Below are 7551 nucleotides of genomic sequence, written 5' to 3'. Positions count from 1 at the left end.
AGACAGGAAGGCTAACCTTTTATAGGTCACCGAATGGGTGTTGCCGTTGAAAAGTTCACTCTCTCCATTCAAGATATGTCTCCCCTCCCCCCAACCTTTTTTGGCCAGCTCAACAAGAAAATGGTTAATGCACACTGACGATTCATTGGTATAGAACTGATTGAATAATTGTTCCCATTCCATATTTGTGACAGAAAGAAGAAATCTGGGTGGAGTACACATAGGTTGTCATAAGGAATTTTTCGTCTCCAAATTATTCCATTGCTTGTATTCTCGGCACTGCCCAGCGTCTTATGCACAGAAGGAAAACAAAGAGTGACTGCTGAATGGATAAAGTAATGAATATTTCTTCCTAAGTCTTAAGCTTCCTAAAGTTCACTCATATTTCCTACCTGTTTCCTTTATAAAACTCAATATAAACCATCTGATCATGATGTAGTGTATCTTCTGGCAGAATATCGTTTCAGAAACTGTTGTGAAACGCACTGGTGGAAGGTGGGGAACAAACACATTTTCCAGATTGATACTGGAATTTAAATTTTCAAAGATTTGAAAGTCTTGTCATTAGGTTGTTGCATGGTTTCTCTTTTTCTTTTTTTTTCTTTTTTCTTTTTTTTTTTTTTGCGGTACGCGGGCCTCTCACTGTTGTGGCCTCTCCCGTTGCAGAGCACAGGCTCCGGACACGCAGGCTCAGCGGCCATGGCTCACGGGCCCAGCCGCTCCACGGCATGAGAGATCCTTCCGGACCGGGGCACGAACCCGTGTCCCCTGCATCGGCAGGTGGACTCCCAACCACTGCGCCACCAGGGAAGCCTGGTTTCTCTTTTTCTGATTCAGAAAAAGACCTCTTAAATATTGAAAAATGCTATTTTTGAGTAGAATATGATAGTATTTCCAGCAGGTCTTCCTTTACATGAAGTTTGACCTTCCTAGTAAACTCCATGAAATCAGGAGCCTTGCCTGGTAGTTCATTACTCTACCGCCAACTTTGCTAGTGTATCAAAAAACAATTGATCTTTTTGTTTATGGAAATTGTATCAGTGCTCGTATCCTCAACCCCTTAACCCCCAAATATCCAGATATTATCTGCTCTGACTCCAGCCTCCCTGAAGGTGAGGTTCTTCCATTCTGTGAATAGTCCTGTGAACAGCTGGAGCCAGCTGTGCCCACTGGTGATTTGGGGGCAAAGGCAGAGAGGTTGCACTTGAAGCCCATGTCAGACCTCTAGAGTATCAGTTCTGGCAAATGGGAGGATCTTGTGACCCTTTTTTTTTTTTTTTATCACTTTCCTAGGAACAGGAATGATGAACTCAGAGTGAAATCCAACTACAACTTCCTTTTACCTTTTCATAGAACGGAGATAGGCCAAGGGACATATTTTCTCCTAACTTATACACTTCACAAAGAGCAAGCAAGTGGGATGTCTAAATAAAGGGGTTTTTAAGCAAGAAATTTGCAGAATTTACATATTCTCATTCACAATAGATATAGAGAGGAAGCAGCAGTCCAATGCAGACTCAGCTTGAAGAGAGGGGCCATGATCCATCCATTTGTTCCATTTCTTGAGAGAATGGAAACTTGTTAAGTGGAAATGCCAGGGGCCCCAGCATTATACGGAGATTTTTACCAAGGATTCCTTTAAACTATCACCGGCGTTACAAGCGTTTTTTTCTGATCTTGTCCTTGTTTGAATCATTAGTAGTTATTGTGTACTTAATATGTTCTAGACATTGGGCAGTTGAACTACAGACATTATTTTTAACCTTTGTGGCAACTTCTTAAAGTTTATCCCATTTTACAGAAGAGCAATCGGAGGGTGAGGATGTTAAGTGACTTATTCAAGGCCACACAGCCAGGAGATGGCCAAGACAGGATCTGGGTCTGCAGTGCCTTCTATACACAACACAGTGAAAACAAAAAGGACAGAGGGTCGCTCTGACCCCCAAATCATCAGACTGGGTTTCTGCCCTGCGCATCAACCAGGAATTTTAGCTCTTTCCTTTTCAAAAAAGCTTTCTCTTTGAATTTCATTTCTCAGTGTACAGCCTGAGACCCAGTGATCTACTCTTCATGGTTTATCAGAAATGGCATCACAAATGAAATCTTGGGAACCTACAGGCAAATGTGTTTTTAGTTATACATTTTTTTTTTTTTTTGCGGTACACGGGCCTCTCACTGCTGTGGCCTCTCCCGCTGCGGAGCAGAGGCTCTGGACGCGCAGGCTCAGCGGCCATGGCTCACGGGCCCAGCCGCTCCGCGGCATGTGGGATCCTCCCGGACCAGGGCACGAACCCGTGTCCCCTGCATCGGCAGGCGGACTCTCAACCACTGCGCCACCAGGGAAGCCCTAGTTATACTTTTTGACATGTAACCACATCTCCGGAGATCTTATGAAGTACTGGTTAAACTTGCGCTTCCCACCCAGCAACTTGACATTATGGGTGTAAATTATTAGTCACTCACAAGTAGCAGCCCCCTGAGACAGAGTGAATCCAAACTTCATTCTTGCACACTTAGAGTTATTTCACTTGAAAGGACTTAATCCTTAATGTATTCGAATGTGTCATTTAAAATTCATTTCATTTGAAAATGACTTTGCTCTAATTTACTGGTATGCTTTGACCGAGATTTATTCTGAATCCAATTATGAATGGGGAGCAACTTCAGAAGTTGAAAAGAGAAATATTCCTTCTTCAGTGGCTTCTTTTTGTGGGGGGAGGGAAGGCTAAGCTAAATAATTAAGCCTCTATTTTAGAGTTTTTAGAAGTGAAAGTGAATTCCTTTGACAGCTGTAAAAATACAGGAAGGTGGGAATGTATAAGATGGGCTTGTTGGCAAAATGGTTACGTAAGTAGAGGCACAGAGGAATACGACTACAACTTGGGTGACTGTTCAAAAGAATTACATCTTCCATTTCTGTAGAGTTTAGAGAATATTCAAAATGCGGATTATTATTTATATGGCATTTGTAAATCTCTAGATTTTTATTAAGTAAAACATGTGCTCATCTTCTCATGTCAGATTGGTTAGTTTCCCGGTCTTTGTTTGCAGGATTTTCCTCCTGAGTTCTGTCTCTTAAAGACAGACCTTTCACTGGAATTCCCTGGCGGTCCAGTGATTAGGACTAGGTGCTTTCACTGCTGGGGCTGGGTTCAATCCCTGGTGGGGAACTAAGATCCTGCAAGCTGCCAGGTGCGGCAAAAAAACCTTCCATTCTGTGCAGTTTACTGATTGCTTGGTAGACGATATCTTTCTTTTTTGCTTTGAATAACATTTTAAGATCCTGTGACTGAATGAAAGAATATTGAGTTACTGACTTTTATGCCGTGCTTTTTTTTTTTTTTTTTCTGTACGCGGGCCTCTCTCTTTTGGGGCCTCTCTTTTTTTTTTTTTTGCTGTACGCGGGCCTCTCACTGTTGTGGCCTCTCCCGTTGCGGATCACAGGCTCCGGACACACAGGCTCAGCGGCCATGGCTCACGGGCCCAGCCACTCCGCGGCATGTGGGATCTTCCCGGAACGGGGCACGAACCCGTGTCCCCTGCATCAGCAGGCGGACTCTCAACCACTGCGCCACCAGAGAAGCCCTGAACTGGGTCTCTTTTAGACAGCATATATATGAGTCTTGTTTTTGTATCCATTCAGTGAGCCTGTGTCTTTCGGTTGGAGCATTTAATCCATTCCCATTTAAGGTAATTATTGATACGTATGTTCCTATTACCATTTTTCTAATTGTTATGGGGTTTTTTTTGTACATCCTTTTCTTCTCTTGTGTTTCCCACTTAGAGAAGTTCCTTTAGCATTTGTTGTAGAGCTGGTTTTGTTGGTGTTGAATTCTCTTAGCTTTTGCTTGTCTGCAAAGCTTTTGATTTCTCCGTCGAAACTGAATGAGATCCTTCCCGGGTAGAGTAATCTTGGCTGTAGGTTCTTCCCTTTCATCTCTTTAAGTATATTGTGCCACCCTCTTCTGGCTCATAGAGTTTCTGCTGAGAAATCAGCTGTTAACCTTATGGGAGTTCCCTTGTATATTATTTGTCATTTTCCCTTCGTTGCTTTCAATAATTTTTGTCTTTAATTTTTGCCAATTTGATTACTATGTGTCTCGGCGTGTTTCTCCTTGGGTTTATCCTGTATGGGACTCTCTGTGCTTCCTGGACTTTCCCATGATAGGGATGTTTTCGACTATAATCTCTTCAAACATTTTCTCGGGTCCTTTCTCTGTCTCTTCTCCTTCTGGGACCCCTATAATGCAAATGTTGTTGTGTTTAATGTTGTCCCAGAGGTCTCTTAGGCTGTCTTCATTACTTTTCCTTCTTTTTTCTTTATTCTGTTCCACAGCAGTGAATTCCACCATTCTGTCTTCCAGGTCACTTATCTGTTCTTCTGCCTCAGTTATTCTGCTATTGATTCCTTCTAGTGTAGTTTTCATTTCAGTTATTGTGTTGTTCATCTCTGTTTGTTTGTTATTTAATTCTTCTAGGTCTTCGTTAAACATTTGCATCTTCTCTATCTATGCCTCCATTCTTTTTCCAAGGTCCTGGATCATCTTCACTATCATTATTCTGAATTCTTTTTCTGGAAGGTTGCCTATCTCCACTTTAGTTGTTTTTCTGGGGTTTTGTCTTGTTCCTTCATCTGGTACATAGCCCTCTGCCTTTTCATCTTGTCTATCTTTCTGTCAATGTGGTTTTTGTTCCACAGGCTGCAGGATTGTAGTTCTTGCTTCTGCTGTCTGCCCTCTGGTGGATGTGGCTATCTAAGAGGCTTGTGCAAGTTTCCTGATGGGAGGGACTGGTGGTGGGTAGATCTGGCTGTTGCTCTGGTGGGCAGAGCTCAGTAAAACTTTAATCCACTTGTCTGCTGACGGTTGGGGCTGGGTTCCCTCCCTGTTGGTTGTTTGACCTGAGGCGACTCAACACTGGAGCCTACCCGGGGTCTTTGGTGGGGCTAATGGCAGACTCTGGGAGGGCTCACGCCAAGGAGTCCTTCCCAGAACTTCTGCTGCCAGTGTCCTTGTCCTCTTGGTGAGCCACAGCCACCCCCTGCCTCTGTGGGAGACCCTCCAACACCAGCAGGTAGGCCTGGTTCAGTCCTATGGGGTCACTGCTCCTTCCGCTGGGTCCCGACGCACACACTACTTTGTGTGTGCCCTCCAAGAGTGGAGTCTCTGTTTCCCCCAGTCCTGTCGAAGTCCTGCAATCAAATCCCGCTAGCCTTCAAAGTCTGGTTCTCTAGGAATTCCTCTTCCCATTGCTGTACCCCTGGGTTGGGAAGCCTGATGTGGGGCCACCTTCACTCCAGCGGGTGGACTTCTGTGGTATAAGCGTTCTCCAGTCTGTGAGTCACCCACCCAGCAGTTATGAGATTTGATTTTACTGTGATTGCGCCCCTCCTGCCGTCTCACTGTGGCTTCTCCTCTGTCTCTGGATGTGGGGTGTCCTCCTTGGTGAGTTCCAGTGTCTTCCTGTCGATGACTACTCGGCAGTTAGTTGTGATTCCGGTGCTCTCGCAAGAGGGAGTGAGAGCACGTCCTTCTACTTCGCCATCTTGATCTCTCAGGTTTTATTATTTTAACGGCTTAAATATAAGACTGCTTTTACAGACTACTGATATCTAGCTCCAAGTGAAAATAGTGAATCGTAAGGAGGTTCCAGTTCTGTTGTGGCTGATGGATTCTCAGATGGCAGAAGGGAATGTTGACAGAGAAGGGGGACTCGTTTCAGTCCTCACACTTGGCTTTCTTGCAGGCTGGAAGAGAATCATCATCTACTTCTTTTATTTATTTATTATTATTTTTTTCATCACCTACTTCTGATGTCCGAGATTTCTTCACCGTGAAAATAATTCCAAAAGCAGTTTTTCTAGTTTCTCCCTCCATGCAGAAGCACCGCTTGGCAGTTGGTGGACGCTGCAGTCTTGGTGTCACTTTCCAACAGCCCAAACAGCAACTGTAAGTTTGCCACATCGTATGGGCCTCTTATTTCTAAAGGCCTTTCAGCAGCACTAGGTATAATTACATTCTTTCCTTTGCAGACCTGCATCAAATTGAGGGCGTTGGAAACTGTGTACCTTCTCATTGTGGAGTCTTTGACAGGGGGGCTATAGACAAGTTCAAAGCCCACACCTCACTCAATTGCCACTTTAATAGGGGGTCTTTTGAAATAAAATGGTAGCTTCTCTGTTACGGTTATGCAGACTAGATCCACATCTAAATGTGTACAAGCAGTATGAAAAGGTTTTTCTGTCTTCAGAAAACTGCAACGATATCATACAGCCGGACTCTTGAAGAAGTTGCTCTCAAAACATTGCAGTGAGATGGATCTGAAACAATAATTGTCAGTCTAGTTAAAATCTTAATTGGTTTTGATTTTCCCTGTACAATTGGCAAAGTTGTAAAGAGTTCAGAAGCAGCTACTGGTTTTTCAATTTCCTGTTTCTTTTCCTTAAATTCAACAACACGATTGATGGCAACAACTGAATAGCCCAGGTGAGCGCCTTCAGGTCGGAACCCTCCCACAGGTCCAAATCCACAAATGCCGCCATGCCTACAGAGCTTAACGTTGAATCAGACACTTCGTAAAGACAACATTTCTAACTTTGAAAGAAGCCATGGTACTCTGACTGATTTAACTCTTAGTTGAAATTTATTTTTATTTTTTAACTTTTATTTATTTATTTATTTATGGCTGCATTGGGTCCTTGTTGCTGCGTGTGGGCTTTCTCTAGTTGTGGCTCGCGGGTTCTAGAGTGCAGGCTCAGTAGCTGCGGCACACGGACTTAGTTGCTCCGCGGCATGTGGGATCTTCCCGGACCAGGGCTTGAACCTGTGTCCCCTGCATTGGCAGGTGGATTCTTAACCACTGCACCACCAGGGAAGCCCAAATTTTATTTTTATTTTTGATGGAGACTTGAGCAAGAAAAAGGAATAGAAAGAAGCGAAATGGTTGAAAAATGAAGTGAATGAAATGACCTGGCATTAGTTAGCCCTGGGAAGTGTACAGTGAGAGGAAAATCAGTTGATCCTCACTTTATTTCTGTAAATAGTGAGAGTGTCTTGTCATAAGGGCTCCCCTGGGACAGGAAGTTGTTTCTCTCTTGCTTCAAAGTGGCAAGCAGGACTGTGTGTCCTTCATTCAGAACTTCTTGAGAATCTATTACAATAGGTCTGATGCTGTGAAAGACAACGGGGCTCAGAGATGACCAAGACACTCCATGATGCCAAGGAGGCTGTAGCCTAGTTGGAGAAGCTGATTAATGTCAGTAATTATAAATCAGTCAGTGTAAGTGTTAATGAAAAGTTCAGGATATAGAGGAGAGATTCCCAAGTACAACTGGATGAAAGGGAGTTATTAGATGTTATCTGGTGGTGGCCACATGCCAGTGCAGTGTCCAACCAGCCAGGCAACCTGAAGGGACGTGGGGGACAGCCAGTGCATCCTGAGAATGCAGTAATGAGTGACTTGTGGGCAAGTCACATACTGTAAAGCTGAGAATGAATTCATTTATTCCACAAATATTTATTCAGTGCCTACTACAAGTGTGACATTGTTCTA

The 7551-nt window shown here is 43.8% G+C and overlaps 1 pseudogene; it reads right to left on the bottom strand.

The window, feature by feature from the left end:
* Window positions 1-5717: 5717 nt before the first annotated feature.
* On the bottom strand, window positions 5718-6541 carry LOC112399201 (ribonuclease P protein subunit p30 pseudogene; annotated as a pseudogene).
* Between the last annotated feature and the right edge of the window lie 1010 nt (window positions 6542-7551).

The sequence above is a fragment of the Neophocaena asiaeorientalis genome, unplaced genomic scaffold (genome assembly GCF_003031525.2).
Source record: "Neophocaena asiaeorientalis asiaeorientalis breed wild unplaced genomic scaffold, Neophocaena_asiaeorientalis_V1.1 scaffold1, whole genome shotgun sequence".
Taxonomy (NCBI): domain Eukaryota; kingdom Metazoa; phylum Chordata; class Mammalia; order Artiodactyla; family Phocoenidae; genus Neophocaena; species Neophocaena asiaeorientalis.
This window is presented reverse-complemented; position numbering and strand designations above follow the sequence as displayed.